The 10,337-nt window shown below is 42.8% G+C and overlaps 1 non-coding gene across 1 annotated transcript; it reads right to left on the bottom strand.

The window, feature by feature from the left end:
• Positions 1–8,466: 8,466 nt before the first annotated feature.
• On the bottom strand, positions 8,467–8,572 carry LOC118482937. Its single transcript, XR_004869272.1, has one exon. It is a non-coding gene; the product is annotated as a small nucleolar RNA R71 (small nucleolar RNA).
• Between the last annotated feature and the right edge of the window lie 1,765 nt (positions 8,573–10,337).

Below are 10,337 nucleotides of genomic sequence, written 5' to 3'. Positions count from 1 at the left end.
ATTTAAAACCAGAATTTGGGATCGAAGCGCCGCGCTATGGCCAAAGCGCGGCGCTTAGGGTTCACGGGACGACTGAAACCTAGGAAGCTTTATGTCTGTCAGTCTGTCACTCAGTCAGTCATTCGAAACCCCGTATCACCTTTTGTCGCCCTAAGCGCCGCGCTATGGCCAAAGCGGAGCGCTTAGGGGTGTGAAAATTATTTTGGCTGTGTGTGATTAGCATGATCCTTCTATAAAATGGGAGGTGGTTGAGTTTTGAGTAAACAAGTTGAAGAGGCAGCAAAATGTTGTTCTAACATCAAATTTAGGGCTGAAAATTTCATACACGGACCTGTTAACACGATACAAAACGAAACGTTCTTAACAAGTTTTGTGCTTGGGCTTGATAAGTTACAAGCGCGTAAAAAGACCCAAAAAGGAAAAGATTCAAATACAAAGTCTCCTTAAAACAGAGAGTCTTAGGAAGGGTACCAAACGGACTTTAAGATCTTAGATTTTGGGTTTTCGCTTTTGCATTTTTAGCTTTTAGCTTTTAGAATTTATTTTTAGATCATTGTGTCTGTTTATATGGCATTGTTTAATTTTTATTTTTATTTTTTTATCATTGCGTTTATTTTTTGCGATTCATTGTGTCTTTTTTGTCGGTATTGTGTTATGTTTCTCAGTATTGTGTTATTTTACGATACATTGTGTGTTTGTATTCTTCCCGAATTTAGATATAGGAGAGTTTGTAGGATAACTTTCTCCTTCATCAAAACTCTTAAATGATATAGAGATAATTATGATTTACTGACAGTGGACCAAATGAAGTATGATTCATGTGAGAACCAAAGTCTTGGGATTGAATGGTAATAGATCATTTATATAATTTAGGATTTGATTGTAAATATTAATGATAATATACCCCATATCAATAGGAGATTCTGTCTTGTACTATATATATTTCGTTGTTAATGAGAAGCATAGTTGCAAAAGTCGTTAGACGCTCCCAAGTCGGATTCGGGAGTACTCGGGAAGTACTCGGCTTAGGCGGAGATTACTCGGGGAGTAATTGGCCTGGGAGACCAGTACTCGTGCCTCGGCAGCGTACCTTGTAGCGAGTACTCGGGGAGTACTCGGAGCCTAGGCGGGACTTTTACAACCATGATGAGAAGAAGGCAAGGAAATTATTTCTTATATGGTATCATACCAAACGATCCTACCCTAATCACCGCCGCCGGTTTCTCCCCCATACTTCCGATCACCTTCTTTTTCTACCTTCTGCCCCTTGTTCTTTCCCTCATGGACTCTAAAAATCACCCGGCTCTGACGGTCTCCAATATCAAAACACACACCCCCATCACGCTTGAACAAGACTCCGCCCACTACACGACTTGGTCCACCTTGTTTCAAGTCCAGTGCAGGGTTTTTGAAGTCGCTGATCATCTCAGCCCACGGCCTGCCGCCGCCACTTCTTCCACCACCGATACTGAAAAAAAGCCGCTGAATCTGCAGAAAAGGCTCTCTGGCAGCGCATTGACGCAGTTGTTCTTCAGTGGATTTACGCCACCATCTCCCCCGCTCTTCTCCACATCATCCTATCTCCCGGACAAACGGCGTATGAAGCATGGACAGCCCTGCAAAATCAGTTCAATGATAACAAAACTACTCGACTCGTGTTTCTTGGTCAGGAATTCGCGCACCTCAGCCTCCACGGTTTCTCCTCTATGACCGAGTACTGCCAACGGGCGAAACACCTCGCTGATCAACTCAAGGCAATCGGTTCCCCCGTTGATGATAATATATCGGTGATTAAGATTTTAACAGGTCTCACGGAACAATATGATAGCATCTCAACCATGTTACAGAATCGCGACCCGCTTCCTGATTTTAATGAGGTTCGATCACACCTCACCATGTAAGAAGATAAGAAGAAGCGTTAAACCGCCTGCGCGGCCCAACACTCCGCCACTTCCCTCACGGCTTCTGTCTCCTCACCATCACAAAGCTCGCCTCAGACGCCAAACTACTACCCTACTTTGGATCGCGGTCCTGTTTGCTCACGCGGACGCGGTCGTGGTCGTGGCCGCAACTACAACAACCGAAACTATAACAACCGTGGCCAACACTCCAACACTCCGGCTCATCCATACATCGTGTTCCCAAGTAAATGGACCGCCAATCAATGGGCCTCGCTCCTGAATGGTTCCCTCTCTCCATCGGCCTAAACCGTACCACCTTGCCCATATCCCTCTAAACTGAACACTCCTAGTCCGAACTCACAGGGCATACTCGGACCCCGACCCGACCAAAACGGTTCCGTGGCATACACACCTACGGATATTGAGCAGGCATTGTACACCATGGCACTGAATCAACCAGACCACGGGTTCATGGACACGGGTGCAACCTCCCATTCGGCCAACGAATAAGGTATCTACTCTCCGTCAAATTTTAATAAGTGCGCTGACAAAAATATTATTGTTGGTAATGGCATGACAATTCCGGTTTTGGCACAAGGCAACCAAACTTTACCACCACCTTTTCCACCTCTAAAACTAAACAATATCCTTTTTGCCCCTAACATCATTAAAAATCTAATTTCCGTTCGCCGCTTTACCACTGATAACCTTGTATCCATCGAGTTTGACCCTTTTGGTTTTCTTGTGAAGGATCTCAAAACTCGGGCGCCTATCCTTAGATGCAACAGCACCGACGATCTTTATCCGTTGACACAACCTCTATCCACCATCACCCAACCTTCTGCCCTTGCTACTGTTACTCAAGATCGCTGGCATCAACGCTTAGGCCACCCTGGCGACACTTTATTGCATTCTTTGAAAATTTCTTCTCGTATTTATTTTAGCAAACAAACCAATAAATTGTGTTAACCTTGTGTGTTTGGTAAAAGTGTCAAACTTCCGTTTTATGATTCTGTTAATTGCACTGGTTTACCGTTTGATATCGTGCATAGTGACTTATGGACCTCCCCTGTCCTAAGCATGGGAGGTCATCGATATTATGTTCTATTTCTTGATGATTGCACTAATTTTCTATGGACCTTTCCTCTCACCACTAAGTCCCAAGTATTTGCCACTTTTGTCAATTTTTATAATCACATTAACACCCAATTTGAACGCAAAATTAAACAGTTTCAATGCGATAACGGTAAAGAATATGCCAATAACAATTTTTTGCAATTTTGCAATGCCCACGGTATGCACTTCCGTTTTTCCTGTCCCCACACCTCCTCCCAAAATGGTAAGACGGAACGCAAAATCCGCACTATCAACAACATGCTCCGCACTCTCCTAGCCCAAGCCCACCTACCGCCGTCCTTTTGGCATCATGCTCTCGAAACCGTCACGTACCTTCTAAATATTCTTCTAAGTAAAAACCATGATTTTCTGTCACCAAGGTCCCTATTATACAATTGTAAACCTGAATATCAACACCTTCGTGTATTCGGGTGTCTGTGCTATCCCATCCTACCTTCCACTACCATACACAAACTTGCTAATCGTTCACAACTATGTGTTTTCCTTGGATACCCGCAAAATCACCGTGGCTACAAATGTTTCGACCTCCAAACCCGTCAATTTTTTACTTCCCGACACGTATACTTTGAAGAGTCCATATTCCCTTACAAATTTCAATCTCCTTCAAACCCTCACTCCTATGATTTCCTTCAAACTCCTTCTGTCCCTCTCTCACAGCCACCTCTCGAATCCACTAACTCCCCCCAGGCCCAACCGACCAGCCCTTACACCAGCCTAGTTACTTCCCACCTATCCATCCCTCAACATCAGCAACCCAATCTACCTCATCACCGGCCCAATCTACCTCATCATCGGTCCATACTCCCTCCCCACCCGCCTCGCCTAGACCAACTGTCACACCTCAATTACAAACCCAATCCCAGTCGGCCCCCTAACACATCCCAAACACCTCGCCTCAACCGGCCCACTCTACCCACTCAACCGGCCCAACCACATCGTCTATGTCTCAAACCCACTCAACCAGCCCAAACATCTCGCCTCCACCGGTTAACTCAACCAGCCCACACACCTCCCCTCTCCACTCTTCGGCTTCTCCCACCACCTCTGACTCGCACTCAACCGCATTACCGTCCCAGGTTTACTCAACCGGCCCACACACCTTGTCGCAACCCCCGATCCCAAATCCCCGGGAACGGGCGGCCACGAGCCAGTTTCGGTGGTATCACGTTATTTTCTAATTTGGCAGCGGAATTTACATCAGGACCGTAGTTAGGAAATATTTTATCAGAGTAAAATACCACATTTCCATATCATTAAACACATGGGTAAAACCCAAGTTTTCAGTACACATATCTTCATAGGGATACACCCTATTTTATTTAAGAAAAACATCTATTTCTGTTTAGGTAACTTTATAGCCACTTTTCCAAGCCTTCAGTGCTGTCCAGCTGGCTTCTATTTGGCTTTCACATTTTGTTACCTGAAACGCATTTCAAAAACATTTTGTCAGTGGAAAATACTGGTGAGTGAATCCTAGTTTAATCAAGTGTAAATAAAACCAATTTACAGTATTGAGGGCACATCCGCAATTACATTTGTTTCCAAGATATAACAATTAACATCCGTGGTACTGTCATACTCAACTTGTAGAAATGTTACCACGTCAGTAACAAATTTTGTATACAAAACCCCAACATACCCATGATAATTGTATTCTTACAAATACTCAATAACTGTTTAATATATATTTAATTAAGTGAGGTTTTGTAAAAACATTTAACAAAAAGAGGATTACTCACATTGCTGTCTTAGGATTATCAGTAAGGATTTCCTGGGAATAATCTATAAATTACACAAATGCACGCGTGTTAGTATAATAACCCATTTTAACATTAGTAATATCCTCCCCGAGACGGCATTCCAACGACTACGTCGGGCAGAACCACGACAGCCGTTACGGAACCCTAGATCAATCGGGCAGAATATCTAATACGTCTCCGGGGTTATGATACTTACATCGTAGCAGAACCTCGCTATTTAGGGGGGTATTAGACCCGAATATAATGCCCACTATTAGGAATTTGACATTGAGAAAAGAAAATGAACGCGCAGACTGAAGATCCGATGCCCTCCATTTATAGGGCTGATCTTCGACTTTCACGCAGTGACGGGTGGTCCGTTGGACAACCCTTAAATGGTTTAAAAAGATTAAAAGTCCATGCTTTACTTGGTTATTTGCTTGAATATAGTAACTACGAGTGCTTGTGGCTTTTGTAGGTAAAATGCATAATTCGGTGATGTTAAGTATGTGGAAGCGAGAGGAATGATCGAGGATGATTATTGAGAGAGATCGTAACATTTGGGAGTGTTGTACGCTGACTTTAGGGTGCACGAAAAAAAAAAATAATTCAACAACATTATCATCATTCACATCGCATCATCATCTCACAATATCATACATCATCGAAAGGGGGAAAGAAAAGCACAAGACAAAAGTCAACTTCACATCAAAACATGGCAACTTCACAGGACATCACATGCTGATTTGTGGACTTCTTGGGAGTAGCAATATATACTCACACAAGGAAAGTGGCGGCAACATATGACAAGAAGCAAGAGGACACAAAGTCAAAAGAACATAATCATCATTTCACATGGACGGCAGCTTTTGGAGGTTCAAGTGTAGATTTTTTTTAATTGGGCCGCACATGGGCGGCAGACATTGAGTGGGCCGACATCTTATGATCATTATATTGGAAGCTGGGTTTTACAGTCAACATATTCAGAATTATTGGAGAATTTTGGGCTTGGGGATCATGCACACTTGGGCCGACATATTGGGGGCGGCGCATGATCATTGGGCCGCACATCAACAATTCAACATCATCATCATGTGGACTGCTGGGAACAAGAAAGAGAGTGAGCTGCACATGTGAAGTTGGAAGTGGGCTGCACATGGACTCCTTTTATTGGGCCGATTTGGAGAAACAAACACGCACATGTGGAGCCGACATCATCGTTCATCATCACAATTGTGGGGGCGACACATCGAGGAAAGACAAAGAACAATTCATGTGGGATGTTAATTGGAGGGACTTGAGGTGTGGATAAGAATTGGCGGCACATGATTGGCAGCCAACATATGGCATGTGAATGAAAGGCAGCATTGGCGAGGAACAAAGAACAAAAGTTAGGTTGTCACCGTAAATTACGGTCCTACCGTAATTTACGGTGGACTTGACTTTCACCTGGAGGCTGCCGTAACTCAGTATATCTGCACCGTAAACATTTCATCTGCACCGTAATTTACGGTGGAGCCGTAAATTACGGTAGTATCTGTGGAACAACTTGTAACTGCCTCATTAAAGTCGATTTTATTGTGTCTTTTCATAATCTTTCATCATTGGACGGTTGTGGATGAACATTGGGGCGAATTTTGGCTACTTGCTTGCTTCGTGAACAATTCTTATCATTCGGTTTGTATCTTTGATTCGTATGAACACTAGTTTGATTATGATGATGATTCACCGAGCCATGTCCGGCTAAACTCTTCGGTGATCATCTTAGGTGAATGTTTCTTGAACTTTTGTGTGTTTAATTTCTGGATTTCTAGAATGATAACTTGCGTTGCTTGAATGTCATGGTGTATGTTTGATTGTTTGTAGTTTGTTAATCAATATTGCAATTTCTAGTCTTAATCGTACGTTCTTGGTGCCGTTGGCAATCGAGATATCACGGGAAGGGTTAGGGTTGGTTATTGGTTAATTGGTCATCGGGAAACAACCTCGCGTTTATATAATCCGAGTACTTTGTTCCCTTTTATCACTTCAATCATCTATACACGAGTTATGTCTATGTAACTCTTTCTAGTTGAATTACACACAATTGTTTAAAGAAACTGAAACCTAAGGTGATCATTGTTCTCTCCTAATTTGTTTTACAACCAACTTTGAATTGAATTAGTTTTTAATTTAGTTTTCTAAAACAACAATCCAAACTCTTGAATTTTTAATTTTCTGCAATTTAGTCTAATAATTAGTTTAAGTACAAAGCTATACATTCAACACATCTTCCACATACTCCCTGAGTTCGATACCCTACTACCACTATCTATAGTTGTTTGGGGATTAAATTTGCGTGACCCACGACATCACGTCAAATTTTGGCGCCGTTGCCGGGGAGTAGTGTGCAACGTGTGTTAGTTTAATAGTTTTGTTTGTTATTTTCGGGTTACGTTGGTTGTGTTTAGTGTGCAGGTACTTCAGGTGTATGCATACTAGAGGCTCTCACAGGTCATCACCGCTATCGTTTGATCCGGAAATTGAAAGAACGCTAAGACAAAACCGAGTTTTAGTGTGAGAAAACAAAATCATTGGTTCACCCACTTCACCCATCACACCGAGAAACATCATGGCTGATTCTCAAATTCCACCTACAACCAGTCAATCATCCTCATCCTTTATACCTACTTCCACCCAACCATCACCAAACACCACATTACCTAATACCACCGCTGAATTTACACCATCCAATGTCACCCAACCAATCACCACTCAAACTGAGCCTTCCATCACCTACAATCCATCCACCACAATCCCACCATTATCTCACTTCTTTCCCCCAACTACGGGTCAATCAACATCCACCTTTTCAATTGCACCAAATTCAACTATTGTGCATACTACGGGTCAGTATTCGACCATTCCATTTGGGCAAACTTCAGGAATTCAAGGGGATGGTTATGATGAGGGATTTGAAGATTTTGAGGGGTATGAAGATGATGGGTACGGTTATGGAGATTATGGTGATCAAGGGGAGTTTGGGTATTTGCAAAGTCAATCTCAAGGGATGGCAAGTGTTGGTGGAATACCACAACAACAAATTATACCACAACACATTCGACCAAGACCACAAGGGCCACCAATACAACAACGGATTCCATTGCAACAAGTCCGGCCACAACATGTACAACAACAACAATTTCAAAGACCACCTCAGCGCCCACCGATGCGACAACAACAGTTTCAACAACCAAACGCACCACAAGGGCAAGTACCAAGACCAAATGGTCCTATTATTCCGAGAGGTAGGTATGGTGTGCCAAGAAGACATCTTAGAGAAAATGTGAGGGGCATTGAAGCACATTTTCGGCCGGTAATCACGCAAAACCCTTCACCGGTAGTCATTCCTCATAATGATCAAGGGCGAACATTCGAAGTAAGAACCAACTCGTTGCAAAGTTTACCAAAGTACAAGGGGTTGGCAAATGAGGAGCCTTATTTTCATTTAGAGGCTTATGACTCTATTTGCAACACTCTTGGGAGTCAAGGGTTTTCAGCTGACGATATCAAATTGGTTTTGTTCCAATTTTCTTTGGAAGAGAAGGCGAAAAAATGGTTTTACACGTTACCTTCGGCATCAATATATACATGGGGGGAGATGCAACAAACATTTTTGGATGAGTTTTACACCGCCCAAAAGACCAATGATGCAAGGAAAGGATTGAGAAGCTTTCAACAACAACATGGTGAGATGTTTCATGAGGCGTTCGAGCGTTTCAATATGATGATTAAAAACTGTCCTCATCACGGAATTGAATTGTGGGAGTTGATGAATGCCTTTCATGAGGGGTTGAGTGCCGAAGATGCACGTGATTTGATGTCTATCACCGGGGGGACTTTTGGAACAAACTATGAGAATGAAGATTGGGAGTTCTTGGAAAGCATGGCAACTACATCAAAGAGGAAAGCTCAAGCCTCAAGAAGAGACCGACCGACCACTAACCGACCGCAAGTGCACGCCATAGATGATGGTAATGTTCAAACCACTAACCAAATTTATGATGTTTGTGCTTTGTGTAATGAGATAGGTCATGCGGCTGAAAATTGCCAAGGGATGTTGGAAGGGCAATACGAAGAGGTCCATGCGGTTCAAGTTCAAGGTCAAGGAGGGGGTGGTAGAAACTACAACAACATGAATTCTAATACATATCACCCCGGGTTGAGGAACCACCCAAATTTTCGGTACGGGAACCCTTCAAATCAAGCTAACCCGAATTTCCAAGGAAACCAAGGATTTCAAAGGCAATATCAAACGGGTCAAAGCTTTTCGGGTGGAAATGAGATGATGGAAATGTTGAAGGCGATGCAAATGGAGATGCAACAAATGAACCAACGTGATGAGGTTCGGATGCAAAAGGACGAGGTTCGTGACAAAAGCATCCAATCGTTGACCACTCAAATGGGTCAACTTGCGAGTGACGTGGCGATTTTAAAGAAAGCAAAAGGCCAGCTACCGAGTGATACGGTGCCAAATCCCAAGAACATAAAAAGCATTAACATCAATGTGGTAAGCACCGTTCCTAGTACCGAATTTAATGAAAAATGTCTAATTTCTTCGTCTCAAGTGAATGCAGGTTTTGAAAAAGATGCCGAAGTCGAGAATGATAAAGAGTGTGGAGCACCAATCGTGCCTATTCGTGTGGGAAAATTAAAAATCCCTCACGCATTGTTGGACTACGGGGCAAGCATGAGTTTGCTACCAAGCGATTTATACGATATGTACGACTTTGGTCCACTCGAAGGTATAGACACCATGGTGAGCTTAGCGGATGGAAGTTGGAGGCGTCCACGGGGAATGGTTAGGAATGTTAAGATTCAGTTGGGAGAATTTGAATACCCGGTGGATTTCCTAGTTTTGGACTATGCTTCTACCAATATGGCATCACAACAAAGGGTAATTTTAGGTCGACCGTTTCTATACGCAGCAAATGCTCAAATTAATTGTAGAGACGAGATTATTACCATGACCGAAAAGAACCGTAGGTTGTATTTTGATGTTCAAACTAGAGGGATTAGTTATGAGTCCATTGAGAGGAAGGGTGATGAGTCTAGTGATTGTATGAAAAATGTGTTACCACGAATGAGAAAAAAACACCCACCGGACCGTGAAGAAACATATATGGGTGCGAGCAAGAGTGTATTTGATTACTCACCGAGTCAAAACAAGATAGATGTGTTTTGTTCAATGGCACAAGGAAGTGATGGAGGTGATAGGAACCGTTTCTTTGAGCCACCATAAACAGGGGTGGCTCGGTCTGGCTGAAGACTCAAAACTTAGCGCTGCTCGGGAGGCAACCCGGGATTTTATATTGATCTTGTTGTTTTTATCTTTCTATGTTTCAGGGCCATGGCGACATTCAAGTGTGGGGAAGATGTATGGATATTTGAGTGAAGGTGGTGATAGGAAATTGGATCATTTACAATATCTGTTGTGCCAAACTTTACCAGGTCAATGTACTTTTTCCTTAGACTTGTCATGTTCTTTAGTTTTGAAATATTGTTAGTTTATTAGTTTTCT

Source organism: Helianthus annuus, chromosome 1, assembly GCF_002127325.2.
Source record: "Helianthus annuus cultivar XRQ/B chromosome 1, HanXRQr2.0-SUNRISE, whole genome shotgun sequence".
NCBI classification, from domain to species: domain Eukaryota; kingdom Viridiplantae; phylum Streptophyta; class Magnoliopsida; order Asterales; family Asteraceae; genus Helianthus; species Helianthus annuus.
The sequence above is the reverse complement of the archived record's forward strand: the minus strand, read 5'-3'. Positions and strand labels throughout refer to the sequence as shown.